This window comes from Eubalaena glacialis, chromosome 11 (assembly GCF_028564815.1).
Source record: "Eubalaena glacialis isolate mEubGla1 chromosome 11, mEubGla1.1.hap2.+ XY, whole genome shotgun sequence".
Lineage (NCBI taxonomy): Eukaryota > Metazoa > Chordata > Mammalia > Artiodactyla > Balaenidae > Eubalaena > Eubalaena glacialis.
The window spans coordinates 114,933,088-114,947,187 of NC_083726.1; the positions used below are offsets into that span (position 1 = coordinate 114,933,088).

Here is a 14,100-nt window from a genome sequence, read left to right on the forward strand (position 1 = left end):
GGGAAGATCTCACATGCCGCGGAGCAACTAAGCCCATGCGCCGCAACTACTGAGCCTGTGCTTTAGAGCCCATGAGACACAACTACTGAGCCCGCGTGCTGTAACCACTGAAGCCCAAGCGCCTAGAGCCCGTGCTCCACAACAAGAGAAGCCACCGCAATGAGAAGCCCGCGCACCGCAACGAAGACTAGCCCCTGCTTGCCACCACTAGAGAGAAAGCCGGGGCCCAGCAACGAAAACCCAACGCAGCCAAAAAATAAATAAATAAATAATAAAATTACTAAAAAAAAAGAACAGGAAATACTCAAAGTAGGAATCTTGTAAATCACCCCAATCTGTCAATCCTGTTCACAAAATGCAAAATTAGATATAAAAAAGAACTTAAGATAGTTCAATAGTGAACTTAAGATAGTTCAAAAGAAATTAAACAATCTGAAGAAGAAGAAAAAAAAAAGATTGAAAATAACAAAGGAGCCTCAGGGTCCTGGGAGAAAACATCAAAATGGCTAACACATATAATCAAAGTCCCAAACGAAAAGGTTAAAGAGAACGGGGATAACAATTTTTTTAAAATAATGGCTCAAATTTTCCCAAATTGGGTGAAAGGCACAAGTTTATAGATTTAGGAAGATCTGCAAATCTCAAAGCAGGATAAACACAAAGGAAATCACACCTAGACACACCACAGGTAAAATGTTAAAAATCAAAAATAAAGAGAAAGCCTTAAAAGCAGTCAGAAAAAAATGGCACAGTGTATACAGAGTAACAATGTGAATGATGGCTCCACTGTGATTTAAAAAAACATACTTAGGAGTAATTTTAATGAACAATGCATAAGACCTCTTCAAACTACAAAACAGTACCAGAAGAAATTAAAGACCTAAATTAAACAGGAGATGCACCACGTTCATACATTTGAAGACTCAATACTGTTAATATGTTAATTCTTCCCAAATTGATCTAAAGATTCAATGCCATTGCAATCATAATCCTACGAGACATTTTTTAGAAACTGGTAAGATGATGATTCTAACATTTATGTGGAAAATGCAAAGGATCTAAACTAACCAAATCAAACTTGAAAAACAACAAAGTTGTTGACCTACACTGCACGACTTCAAGACTTACTATAGGGCTTCCCTGGTGGCGCAGTGGTTAAGAATCCACCTGCCAATGCAGGGGACACGGGTTCGAGCCCTGGTCCGGGAAGATCCTACATGCCATGGAGCAACTAAGCCCGTGCGCCATAACTACCGAGGCTGTGCTCTAGAGCCCGCGAACCACAACTACTGAAGCCCGCGCACCTAGAGCCCACACTCTACAACAAGAAAAGCCACTGCAATGAGAAGCCCGTGCACCACAACAAAGAGTAGCCCCCACTAGCCGCAACTAGAGAAAGCCCGCACGCAGCAACGAAGACCCAACGCAGCCAAAAATAAATAAACAAATGAATAAATGTATTTATTTATTTAAAAAAAAAGACCTACTATAATTAAAACAGGGTGGTACTGACATAAGGACTGATCAATGGAACAGAAGAGTCCAGAAATCAACTGCCATGTATACAGTCATCTGAATTTCAACAAAGGTACCAATGCAGTACAACGGCATTTTCAACAAATGATGCTGAAACAACTGGATATCTGTATGGGAAGAACATTTAATATTCTTCACAAAATAATTTTCACACCATTCACAAAAACTAGAGATGGATCATAGGCCTAAACATAAAAGCTAAAACTATAAAATTTCTACAAGAAAATACATAAGTATACCTTCACAACCTGGAGGTAGCCAAGATTTCTTATTTAGGACTCAGAAAGCAATAATTATAAAAGAAAAAATGACAAATATGACTACATCAAAATGTAAAATTTGCTTATCAAAAACAGCTCTAAGAAAATGAATAGGCAACCACAAAGACTGATATCCAGGATATAAAAAGGACATATAAAGAACTCCTACAACTCAATAATAAAAAGACAATTAACCCAATTTTAAATGGGCAAAAGATTTGAGCAGGCACTTCACAAAGGAAGATATAAAAATGTCAATAAACACAGGAAAAAGTGCTCAACATCATTAGTAATCAAGGACTAAAATTAAAACCAACCATAATGACATACCACTCTACACCCACTAGAATGGCTAAAAATAAAAACTGACACCACCAAAAGTTGGCAAGGATGTGAAGCAACCAGAATGCTCATACACTGTTGGCAGGAAACAGGCTGATAAAACTACTCAGCTATAAACACATGGTACCCTTCATGAAAAAAGAATGACTTGAAGATGAAGCCAGCATTCCAGAGTTTAGAGCAGCAGGCCACAGAGGATTAGTCCCAGGCCTTGAACCCTAATGGTTCTTTATATACCTTGGATATCAGTTCCTTGTCAAACAGGTGTCAGAGCTTGCCTATTCATTTTCTTAGAGTTATCTTAAATGAGAAGTTTTCAATTTTGATGTAATCCAATTTATCTTTTTTTTTCCCCCAGTGGTTATTGCTTTCTGAGTCTTGTCTAAGAAACCTTTGCACACCTCCAGATCATGACGATATTCTTCCATATTTTCTTCTAGAAGCTTTATGGTTTTATAATTTTGGAAACAAATCTGACCATTTCTTCAGAAATTAAACATGCATTTGCCATATGACCCAAGAATTCTTCTGATAGGTATTTTCCCAAAGAAATAAAAACATATGACCAAAAAAAAAAAAAAAAAAAAAAAAAAAAGACTTTTGGGGGGTGAGGGGTAAGAGCCTGAGCTAGGATAGTGGCTGTAAGCACGAAACTGATGAATTCAAGATATTAAAAAGACTGGCAAAAATGTTTTTATTCTTATCTATTTCCTTATCACCTAAAAGCGTTTCTAATTATATGCGGAGGGAGGGAGAAAGGAAGGAAGGAGTGAAGAGGAAAGAAGGCATGCTACATAAGGATAGTTTCCTCTTTTGTCTGACCTCATCTTTATTAAAGACAGGGCAGGGCATTATCATGAAGGGTTAAATAAGCCACCTTTAAAAGCTTAAAACTTTAGTTTGTAAACATGGGAGAGCAATGGAAATTTTAGGCTGAGAATTAAAGGTCTGTGTCAGCAGTGAGTAACTGCTGGAGAGAGCAGCTGAAGTCTATGTTACAACAGTCCAGAGAGGAAACGACAGAGGCTCAACCAAGGTAACAGCCACGGAGAGAAAGGGTGGACTCTGGATTTGCGTCACAGGCAGAAGTGACCAAGCTCAGTGACCAGTGAAGTTCTGACTGTGCAGATCAAGACGAACAGGACTGGGTATCAAAATTCTTTATTTTCATGTATGTACATGCTACTCTCATGTTCGTAATACTTTTCAAAATTTAGCAACAGAGTAGAAAAAGAAGAATTATTTAAGTAAAAAGGAAACAGATCTCAAATTGTCATCTCTTCCTTGAAGCCTTACACACCTCACTACACTCTCAACAGAATTAACCCTATGTTCCCATAGCATTTAGACATTTATCACAGCACAGCATAACCCACACTCTGCCGCTGGAGAACAGCGGGGCCGTGTACTGACTACCGAATCTCCAGGACTGAACAGAGTCCCTACCCAGCTTGCAGAATAAAGAGCATTTTAGCTTTATTTTAGCTCCCCTCCGCTTCAAAACTGCCAGAACGTTATTAAAAATGAATACCTTGAGTGGAAAAATGTTAAAAGTCACAGAAGTTGAATCAATATCCCCACTAGGCTTTCTGCCCTTGAATAATTAAATTGGTTACATAGTCCATTCTCACTATTCATGATACTCATGTTCTACAGTTACCATGAACACTCAATAATCCAATACCGAGCCACTGCTCCTAGCAGAAATACAGGCCTAGGTTCCTGCGAGCCTCCAGTCACTACATTTTCATCGACCAGTCAATACAAAAGCTTGCTTTGCCTGTTTCTATTAAAGGCACCCTATTTAGTATGTATTGTTGATGCATAACTACTGAACTCACAGCCAACAGCACATAACTCAGGCCCGAACAAAGCTCATCTAAGAGAAGCTTGCTGTGTCTCTGTAGGGCACATCACAGCCACCCTGCTCTGAGGAACACCAGACAGCACTTCAGCACTAAGCTTGGAGAACATTCTAAACCGTGAAATCACAGCAACATGGATGGACTTGGAGGGCATTGTGCTAAGTGAAATAAGTCAGAGAGACAAAGACAAATACTGTATGATATCACTTATATGTGGAATCTATAAAACACAACAAACTAGTGAACAAAACAAAAAAAGAAGCAGACTTACAAATATAGAGAACAAACCAGTGGTTACCAGTGGGGAGAGGGAAGAAGGGAGGGGCAAAAGCGGGGCAGTGGTACTTCTGAAAGTTGTAAAGAACTATAGAATTTAAAGAATCTCTCATTCAATTTTTTAAAATGCGTTAAAGAAAGTGGAATCACTAACGAAAAGCATAAAACTGTGGCACTAAACATGCCACAACAAGGACGCAGGTTTACAGTGTGAGCGGAGACAACAAGGCAGGGGGACGCCTTGGTGGACCTGAGCTGGGGACGGGCGCGTCGGCCCTGCTATCTACTTGGCGGCTATCTACTTGGAGGAGTTTTAGCCGGGCCGTGCATCCGCAAATAACGCAGATGAGCTGGGCGTGCTCGGAGGTCAGACTTCTCCCACAGCTCTCAGCCACCTTCTTCATGGCGCTCATCTCCGAGTCCACCCGGTTCCTATCACACGCCAACAGGTCTTGGCGGCATCGCTGATGACACCTGCACACCGACGCTTCTCTGCCTGTGACCACCGCAGCCGACGGCCGAGCAAGTGCTGAGCCGAGGACAGAAACCCTGGCAAACTTTCCTGCAAGACAGCTGACCCGACGCCACTGGAACACTACCTGATCCGATCCCAGAGTTCAATGTTGGGAGAAGAGTTTTAAGTTGACTGTGCCTCCGACTGTGAGTTCCGTGGAGGAAAAGACCTCAAAAGGTCTCGGAAGCCAAAAGGTGCAAAAACCCAAATGCCCATCGACTGACGGAGAAACACAACATGGTCTCTCCCTCCGCTGAACAATTATCATTCGGCCGTAAAAAGGAGCGAGTGCCGACCACTGCTACAGCGCGGACGAACCCCGAAGACCTCTGCCGCGCGCAAGGAGCCGCCCACGAGAGGACAAACGCCGTCTGACTGCACTGAGGTGAACTATCCTGGCCCCGTAAACTCAGAGACAGAAAGCGGCCCGGTGCGGCTGGGCAGCGGGACAGGAGAAGCGTCTGCTATGAGCTCGGGATTTCCTTCCCGGGCGATGAAACGCTCTGCAATTGGACAGCGGTGATGGCGGCCCAATCACCTGACTATACTAAAAACCACTCAACTGGTCTCTTTAGAAAGATGAATTTAGTCGTATGTGAATTCTCTCTCAATTTTTAAAGAAAGGTCTAGAAAGGCTGAAGACGCGCTGACCTGTCAAATTCCTCCTAAACGGTTAACTCCTTCCCCGCCGCAGCCTCTCCCGCCCGGCGGCCCAGCCGCGGACACCCTCCGTCCCCGCCCGCGGGCGCCAATTACCCCGCGGCCCAGTCCCGGCACCCTCGGGCCGCAGCGCCCTCGCGGTTCAGCACACGCCACTGGGCCTGGGACCACTGAACCGGGACTCTCAAGACGAGCTCCCCACCCGTCGGAGACCCCACTCACGCGCCTCGACCACGCAGCGCGCACGGAGCTCCGTCCCTACTGAACGCAAGCAAGGGCGCTCGGGCACGGCCGCGCAGAGGACGCTGGGAAGAAATGCCGGGCGGGAGAGCGCGGCTGGCTGGGGTGGGCTGAACGCGGAAAAGGGCGCTCCGGCACGACCGCGCAGAGGACGCTGGGGAAAAGGTCCGGGCCGCTCTACCCCAGGCCATAACTGCCTGAACGCGCGGAAGGGCCCTCGGAAGAAGGTCCGACCGAAAACGTGCGGGCCACTGCCGGGCACAGGAAGAGGAGCCGCAAATCAAGTCGGAGAGGGAGCAGAGCCGTCTGCCGAGAGCCGCAAAAGCAAGCTAACAGCGCGAACCTGACCTCCGTGCCGCCGCTCCCTCCGCTTGGCTCCCGCGGGCCCTGCGCCGCCGGGATCTCTGCTGCCCCTGGCGGCCAGCGAGCTCGTCCGGCCTCGTGGCGCCGCCCTCAGCGCTCCCAGCCCGGCAGCCCGAGCCCGACGAGGGGCGGCAGGACCGCTCGGCGCCGCTCAGTGCCCCTAGGCTGCTGCGGGAGAGGACCGTTCCCCTGCATCCTGCTAAGGCCGGTCGTCAGAGCGCGGCCTGGATCGCAGGCCGAGGAGCCCGCCAGCCCAGGGCGCGCCCGCTCCCGCCCAGCACACGCCCACCGCCCCGCACACGCCGGCCCGTCCCCGCCCCACACGCCCACCTCCCCGCACACCCCCCACCCCTGCCCCCGGGTCTGCAGGACTCCCAGGCGCTCGCGTCGAGGGAGACGCTGCGTGGCGACCTGCGTTCGGGACGTCTTACGGCACCGAGCAAAGCAAGATTAAAAAGTTGTCATCGCGACTCCGAGCTGATTGCGGAAAACTCCGACAAAATCAGTCCCTGCGTTTTCCAGCTGTTGCCCCGGCGCCCTTCTAGCCGCGCGGACCCCGATGTGAGCAGCAAAGCCCTGGGCAAGTCACTTCCTGCTGGGCTGACTGCTCACTCCTCCCGGGAACACCCCCCGCCCCCCCCCCCCACCCCCAGTGCATTTGGTAAAGAAAGGAATGTTGGCTTCCAAATGGTGCTGGGACACTTAGTTACTGTTTGGGGTTAGATTCCTTATCAAAATATGCACTAAAATAAATTACAGCTGAATTCAAGGCTGAAATGTTAAATACACGCAGATACACATAAAACAAAGTAAAAAAAATATGCAGATGAATATCCGACCTCAGAACGGAGAAAAAAGCTTTCTAACTATAAAAGCTGATAAAGTAATCATGAAGTAAAAGATGGATAAATGTAGCTACCTACATTCAACTTCTTTAGCTTCTGGAAGTAGAAAATAAACAAGAAAAAAGGGGGAACTATTATTGACATGTATGGTGAAGAGAATTCATATATAAAAAGTTCTAACAACTCAGGAAATATAGACAAATGAAGTCAGTGGATATTTCACAAAAGGAGAAAGATAATAAATAGGAAAAAAGGTTTAACTTTAATAAAACCAAAAAGCATACATATTAAAAATAAGTATATAAATATAGATGCAAAAATCCTCAACAAAATACTGGCAAACAGAATCCAACAATACAGTAAAAGGATCATACACCATGATCAAGTGGGATTTATCCCAGAGATGCAGAGATTCTTCAATATACGCAAATCAATCAACGTGATACACCATTTTAACAAATTGAAGAATAAAAACCATATGATCATCTCAATAGATGCAGGAAAAGCTTTTGACAAAATTCAACACCGATTTATGATAAAAACTCTCCAGAAAGTGGGCATAGAGGGAACCTACCTCAACATAATAAAGGCCATATATGACAAACCCACAGCAAACATCATTCTCAATGGTGAAAAACTGAAAGCATTTCCTCTAATATCAGGAACAAGACAAGGATGTCCACTCTCACCACTATTATTCAACATAGTTTTGGAAGTCCTAGCCACGGCAATCAGAGAAGAAAAAAGAAATAAAAGGAATACAAATTGGAAAAGAAGAAGTAAAACTGTCACTGTTTGCAGATGACATGATAATATACATAGAGAATCCTAAAGATGCCACCAGAAAACTACTAGAGCTAATCAATGAATCTGGTTAAGTTGCAGGATACAAAATTAATGCACAGAAATCTCTTGCATTCCTACACACTAATGATGAAAAATCTGAAAGAGAAATTAAGGAAACACTCCCATTTACCATTGCAACAAAAAGAATAAAATACCCAGGAATAAACCTACCTAGGGAGACAAAAGACCTGTATGCAGAAAACTATAAGATACTGATGAAAGAAATCAAAGATGATACCAACAGATGGAGAGATATACCATGTTCTTGGATTGGAAGAATCAATATTGTGAAAATGACTATACGACCCAAAGCAGTCTACAGATTCAATGCACTCCCTATCAAATTACCAATGGCATTTTTTACAGAACTAGAACAAAAAGTCTTAAAATTTGTGTGGAGACACAAAAGACCCCGAATAGCCAAAGCAGCCTGGAGGGAAAATAATGGAGCTGGAGGAATCAGACTCCCTGACTTCAGACTATACTACAAAGCTACAGTAATCAAGACAATATGGTAATGGCACAAAAACAGAAATATTGATCAGTGGAACAGAATAGAAAGCCCAGAGATAAACCCATGCACCTATGGTCAACTAATCTATGACAAAGGAGGCAAGGATATACAATGGAGAAAAGACAGTCTCTTCAATAAGTAGTGCCAGGAAAACTGGACAGCTACATGTAAAAGAATGAAATTAGAACACTCCCTAACACCATACACAAAAATAAACTCAAAATGGATTAGAGACCTAAATGTAAGACCGGACACTATAAAACTCTTAGAGGAAAACATAGGAAGAACACTCTTTGACATAAATCACAGCAAGATCTTTTTTGATCCACCTTGTAGAGTAATGGAAATAAAAACAAAAATAAACAAATAGGACCTAATGAAACTTAAAAGCTTTTGCACAGCAAAGGAAACCATAAACAAGACAAAAAGACAACCCTCAGAATGGGAGAAAATATTTGCAAACGAATCAACGGACAAAGGATTAATCTCCAAAATATATAAACAGCTCATGCAGCTCAATATTAAAAAAACAAACAACCCAATCCAAAAATGGGCAGAAGATCTAAATAGACATTTCTCCAAAGAAGACATACAGATGGCCAAGAAGCACATGAAAAGCTGCTCAATGTCACTAATTATTAGAGAAATGCAAATCAAAACTACAATGAGGTATCACCTCACAGCAGTTAGAATGGGCATCATCAGAAAATCTACAAACAACAAATGCTGGAGAGGGTGTGGAGAAAAGGGAACCCTCTTGCACTGTTAGTGGGAATGTAAATTGATACAGCCACAATGGAGAACAGTATGGAGGTTCCTTAAAAAACTAAAAATAGAACTACCATATGACCCAGCAATCCCACAACTGGGCATATACCCAGAGAAAACCATAATTCAAAAAGACACATGCACCCCAATGTTCATTGCAGCACTATTTACAGTAGCCAGGTCATGGAAGCAACCTAAATGCCCATCAACAGACGAATGGATAAAGAAGATGTGGTACATATATACAATGGAATATTACTCAGCCATAAAAAGGAACAAAATTTGGTCCTTTGTAGAGACGTGGATGCATCTAGAGACTGTAATACAGAGTGAAGTAAGTCAGAAAGAGAAAAACAAATATCGTATATTAACGCATATATGTGGAACCTAGAAAATGGTACAGATGAACCAGTTTGCAGAGCAGAAATTGAGACACAGAAGTAGAGAAAAAACGTATGGACACCAAAGGGGGGAAAGCGGCGGGGGGGTGGCGGTGGTGGTGTGATGAATTGGGCGATTGGGATTAACATGTCTACACTGATGTGTATAAAATGGATGACTAATAAGAACCTGCTGTATAAAAAAATAAATAAAATTAAATCAAGAAAATTAAAAAAAAAATAAAGAAGGTAAAATTCAAGGTTTCTAGCACTGCTTAAGCGGCACTGCTCTCAGAAAAAGTTATGAGAAAATTTCTTATTAGAGTTACACGATCTTGTCATTTAGAAATAGATAATTTAAATTTAAATAAATAAATAAAAATTTAAAAAAATAAAATAAAATAAGTATATAATTTCAACCATTTCCGTTTTAAATTAGAAAATTGAAATATTTATTTTTATATAATTATTACATATGTTCTTACTGAAAAATACAAACAATAAAAATTAATCTAACATTTTACATAACCACTCATATGTCAAAACCAGAACTATTCTCAGAGTTGACCACTGTTATCTGTTGATGTATATAGTCTTACTGACCTTCTATTTATGATCATACATTGAAATAATTTTGTCTGATAATATTCAGTGTGGATGATACTTTCATACTGCTGGTAGGAATATAAACTGATGCAACCTTTCAGGAAAGCAATCTGGGAATATATATCAAAAACATATACCCACTGATACGAGAATTCAACCTGTAGGACCTTAGCAACTAAGAAAAATATCGGGGATGTACACAAAAATTTCTTTATAAGAATATTCTGCACAACATTATTTATACCCTGAAAAATTACTGGAAACTAATTAAAATGTTACATTATGGAATCTGTTAAATAGTACAGCCATTAAAAATCATGTTTAAAAAAATGCCTATTGAGGGGACTTCCCTGGTAGTCCAGTGGTTAAGACTCCACACTCCCAATGCAGGGGGCCCAGGTTCAATCCCTGGTTGGCCTGCATGCCGCATGGCCTAAAAATAAAACAAACAAAAAAACCCTACTGACATGGAAAAAAGAATTTTCAACATCATTTTCTGTGGAAAAAGCAGGGCCCAAAACTATACACTTAAAACAGCTTACCCACACTCATTAGGATGGCTACTGTTTAAGAACAGAAAATACCAAATGTTGACAAAGATGTATAAAAATTGGAATAGTGTGCACTACAGATAGGAATGTAAAATGGTGCAAATACAATTGTGGGCCTTCAAAAAAATTAAAAATAGAATTACCATATGATTCAACAATTCCACTTCTAGTTATATACCTAAAAGAATTGAAAGCAGAGTCTTTACAGACACCCATGTCCATAGCACACCCACAGATATTTGCACATCCATGCCCATAGCAGCATTATCTGCAATAGCCAAAAGGGGGAAGCAACCCCAGTGTCCATTGACAGATGATGGATAAACAAAATGTGGTGTGTACACACAATGGACTATGATTCAGCCTTAAAAAGGAAGTAAATTCTGATACATGGGACAATATGGATGAAGCTTGAGGACATTATGAAGCCTGTCAAAAAAGATAAACACAGTATGATTCTACTTATAGGAGATACCTAAAGTAGTCAAATTCATAAAGACAGAAAGTAGAAGAGTGGTTGCCAGGGGCTGGAGGGAGGGGAAAATGGACAGTTGTTTTTTAATGAATATTGAATTTCAATTTTGCAAAAGGAAAAGAGCTGGAGGTTGGCTGTACAACAATGTGAATGTCCTTAACACTACTGAGATGTACACTTAAATGTACACTTGAAAATTATTATGATGGTAAATATTATGTGTATCTTACTGCAATTTCAAATTTTTTCATTAAAATAAAATAATTTTTAAAAGCTTGCCTACAATGAGGCAAATCAGAGAACTTCCATACGCTCAGAAATCTTCCAATGAGCTGATTAATACCTCATTCTTAAATATGAAGACAGTAAAGGATCACAGGGAATATCTTTGAGATAAAAGCTATTAAAACAAATGAAAAAGGAACCCAAGAGAGAAGGCAAACAGAAAAACATTTTTCCAAAGAAAACATAAATAACATTCTAGGCTAAGAAGATATATGTATTCAGTTCACAAAACAGTATACTCTAAGAAAAAAGAAAAAAAATGTATTAGATAAAGAAAGCACTTAGAAATTTAAAATATGATACCTAACATAAAAATTTCACTAATAAGTTTGGAAGATAAGGTTAAAAAAATCTCTCAGAAAGTTGGTCAAAGAGATGGATAATAAAAGAGAAACAATATGAAAATTAAAGCATCAATCAAGTCCAACATCTGACAAATAGGTATTCCAGAAAGAGAGAATAAGAAAACACCTGGAAGAAATTAACACAGAGAAAACACAAAAAAACTCTTCAGACCTGAAAGACATAGGTCTTCATATTGAAAGGTCCCACCCCAGGGCTCAGAATGATGAATTAAAAAGGAGCTACACTGAGAAATTTTATACCATAAGAGGTAGAGGAAATATTTTAAATGAAAATATGTGGAATGAAAACCAAAAAAGTATGTTACATACAAAGTATCAGGTTATATCAAAAGTATCAGGAATCAGACTGCATTTGGACTTCCTCCGTGCAGCAACAGAAGCTAAAAGACACTAAAGATTCCAAGGGAAAATAACTTCTAACCTAGAATTCAATACCCAAATTATCAATAAAGTGAATGAATAAGTAAAGATATTTTTAGACACACATATGCTCAAAAAAAATTAACTTTTTGCCTACCTTTTCTCAGAAAGCTAGAGAAGAATGTCTCTTCTCTTCAAAACATAAAAGGAAACTAAGAAAGAGGAAGGCACAGGATTCAGGAAACAGGATCCAACACAGAAAAAAGGCCATGAAATTCCTTAGATGATAAGAGTGAAAATCTCAGGAAGGCAGCTATGCAGCAGCCAGGGGACCACGAGTCTGAAGTGGAGGAGAGGACGAAGAGCTCCAGATGGAATGTCTACAGGGGGAAAAACGGTGCTGAGAGATTATGAGACTTTTTGGATATGTGGAAAATTGTACTGAGAAGAATTGATGAGTCCTTCCCAATTAAAAAAAAAATAGCAGAATGACAAGGGTCAACTGGCAAATGTTGAGGAGGTGCTGGAGTTGGAAAATTATCATTTGGCAACTGTCGTGGTAAAGATTGAATCAGGCAAGCATCATCAATGGATGTTAAATCTGAGGGGAAATTTGGATGAGGAGAATACTGGCATGATCCTAAATTGTCTCCCCATAGACATAAACTGCAAAGGAGGAAGGAAAAAAAAAAACCAACAGTAATAGTACGGTGGAGAAATTGGGCAAACCTTGACTAGGTGATCAAATTAACATCACCAGTGAGGATAACTGGACACTGTCTCCAGATGCGATACCCCGAGGAGGACAGAGCATCCCCTCGCCATGTTCCAACAGAGCATGCATAACCTCAGTCTAATCACAAAAAACATCAGACAAATGCAGAATGAGGAACGTTCAGTTACACGGGAAAAAGTGTGTGTTAGGCGCAGGGGTGGTAGACACTGCCTTCTTCAAAATGTCAGTGTCAGAAAAGATAAAGGCTATGAAAATGTCCCAGGATCAGGGAGGGTAAAGAGATTTGACAACCAAATGTAGTACCCAGCCCTAGACTGGATCCTGTGCTGGAGGGGAAAAATGCCATAAAGGACATTTTTGGCTCAGTTGATCACATTGGAATATGGATGATAGATTAAATTCTTAAATCAATGTAATCTTATGAATTTATAAAGCTGACAACTATGGTTATGTTAGAGGAGAAAAACCCTTATCCTTAGTAAATACACACTGAAGTATTTAGGGTTAAAGAGCCACAATGGATGAAACTCACCCTTTAATTATAGATAGATGGATAGATAGATAGATAGACAGATAGATAGATAGATAGAACACAGATAAAGCAAATGGAGTAAAGTGTTAACTGTAAGGCATATCTGCGTAAAGGGTATACAGGTATTCCTTGTCCTATTTTTTTAAAAATAAATTTATTTATTTATTTATGGCTGCATTGGGTCTTCGTTGCTGCACGCGGGCTTTCTCTAGTTGCGGCTAGTGGGGGCTAGGCTTCGTTGGGGTGCATGGGCTCTAGGCACACGGGCTCAGTAGTCGTGGCTCGCGGGCTCTAGAGCGCAGGCTCAGTAGTTGTGGTGCACAGGCTTAGTTGCTCCGCGGCATGTGGGATCTTCCCGGACCAGGGCTCGAACCCATGTCCCCTGCATTGGCAGGGGGATTCTTAACCACTGCACCACCAGGGAAGTCCCTACTAATCTTTTTAAGGTGAAAAGGAAACATCAAATTTTTCTGGGCAATGGGAATATAGGTGACTTTATTTTTTCTATAAATTTACACGTTTTTGTATCCCTCCATAATAAGCTGGTATTATTATTTTTTTATTTTTTTATATAGCAGGTTCTTATTAGTGAAGCAGGTATTATTTTTTATAACCACAAAAAATATATGGTTCATATGGCAGCAGAGGCATTCTTTGCTTCCCCTGGTACACACTTTCAGTACCACCTACACCCTGCAGCGGATCGACAGCCTGAAGCTTCTGCAAGTTTCCTCACAATGACTGAATTAGCAATAGTAAAACACCTGGTGTTTATCAAATG

General features: G+C 41.2%; 1 protein-coding gene across 13 annotated transcripts in view; it reads right to left on the reverse strand.

Annotated features, from left to right (window-relative positions):
* Positions 1-14,100, reverse strand: part of RAD52 (RAD52 homolog, DNA repair protein) — a 76,110-nt gene that overhangs the window by 26,804 nt on the left and 35,206 nt on the right. For 2 of the 13 annotated variants that reach the window (XM_061206040.1, XM_061206035.1), the window contains exon 1: positions 5,550-5,656. The exons of 8 other annotated variants lie outside the window; for them this stretch is intronic. The gene's annotated coding sequence lies outside the window, so the exon portion shown is untranslated. 3 more of the 13 variants (XM_061206029.1, XM_061206032.1, XM_061206030.1) reach the window with 3 other exon arrangements.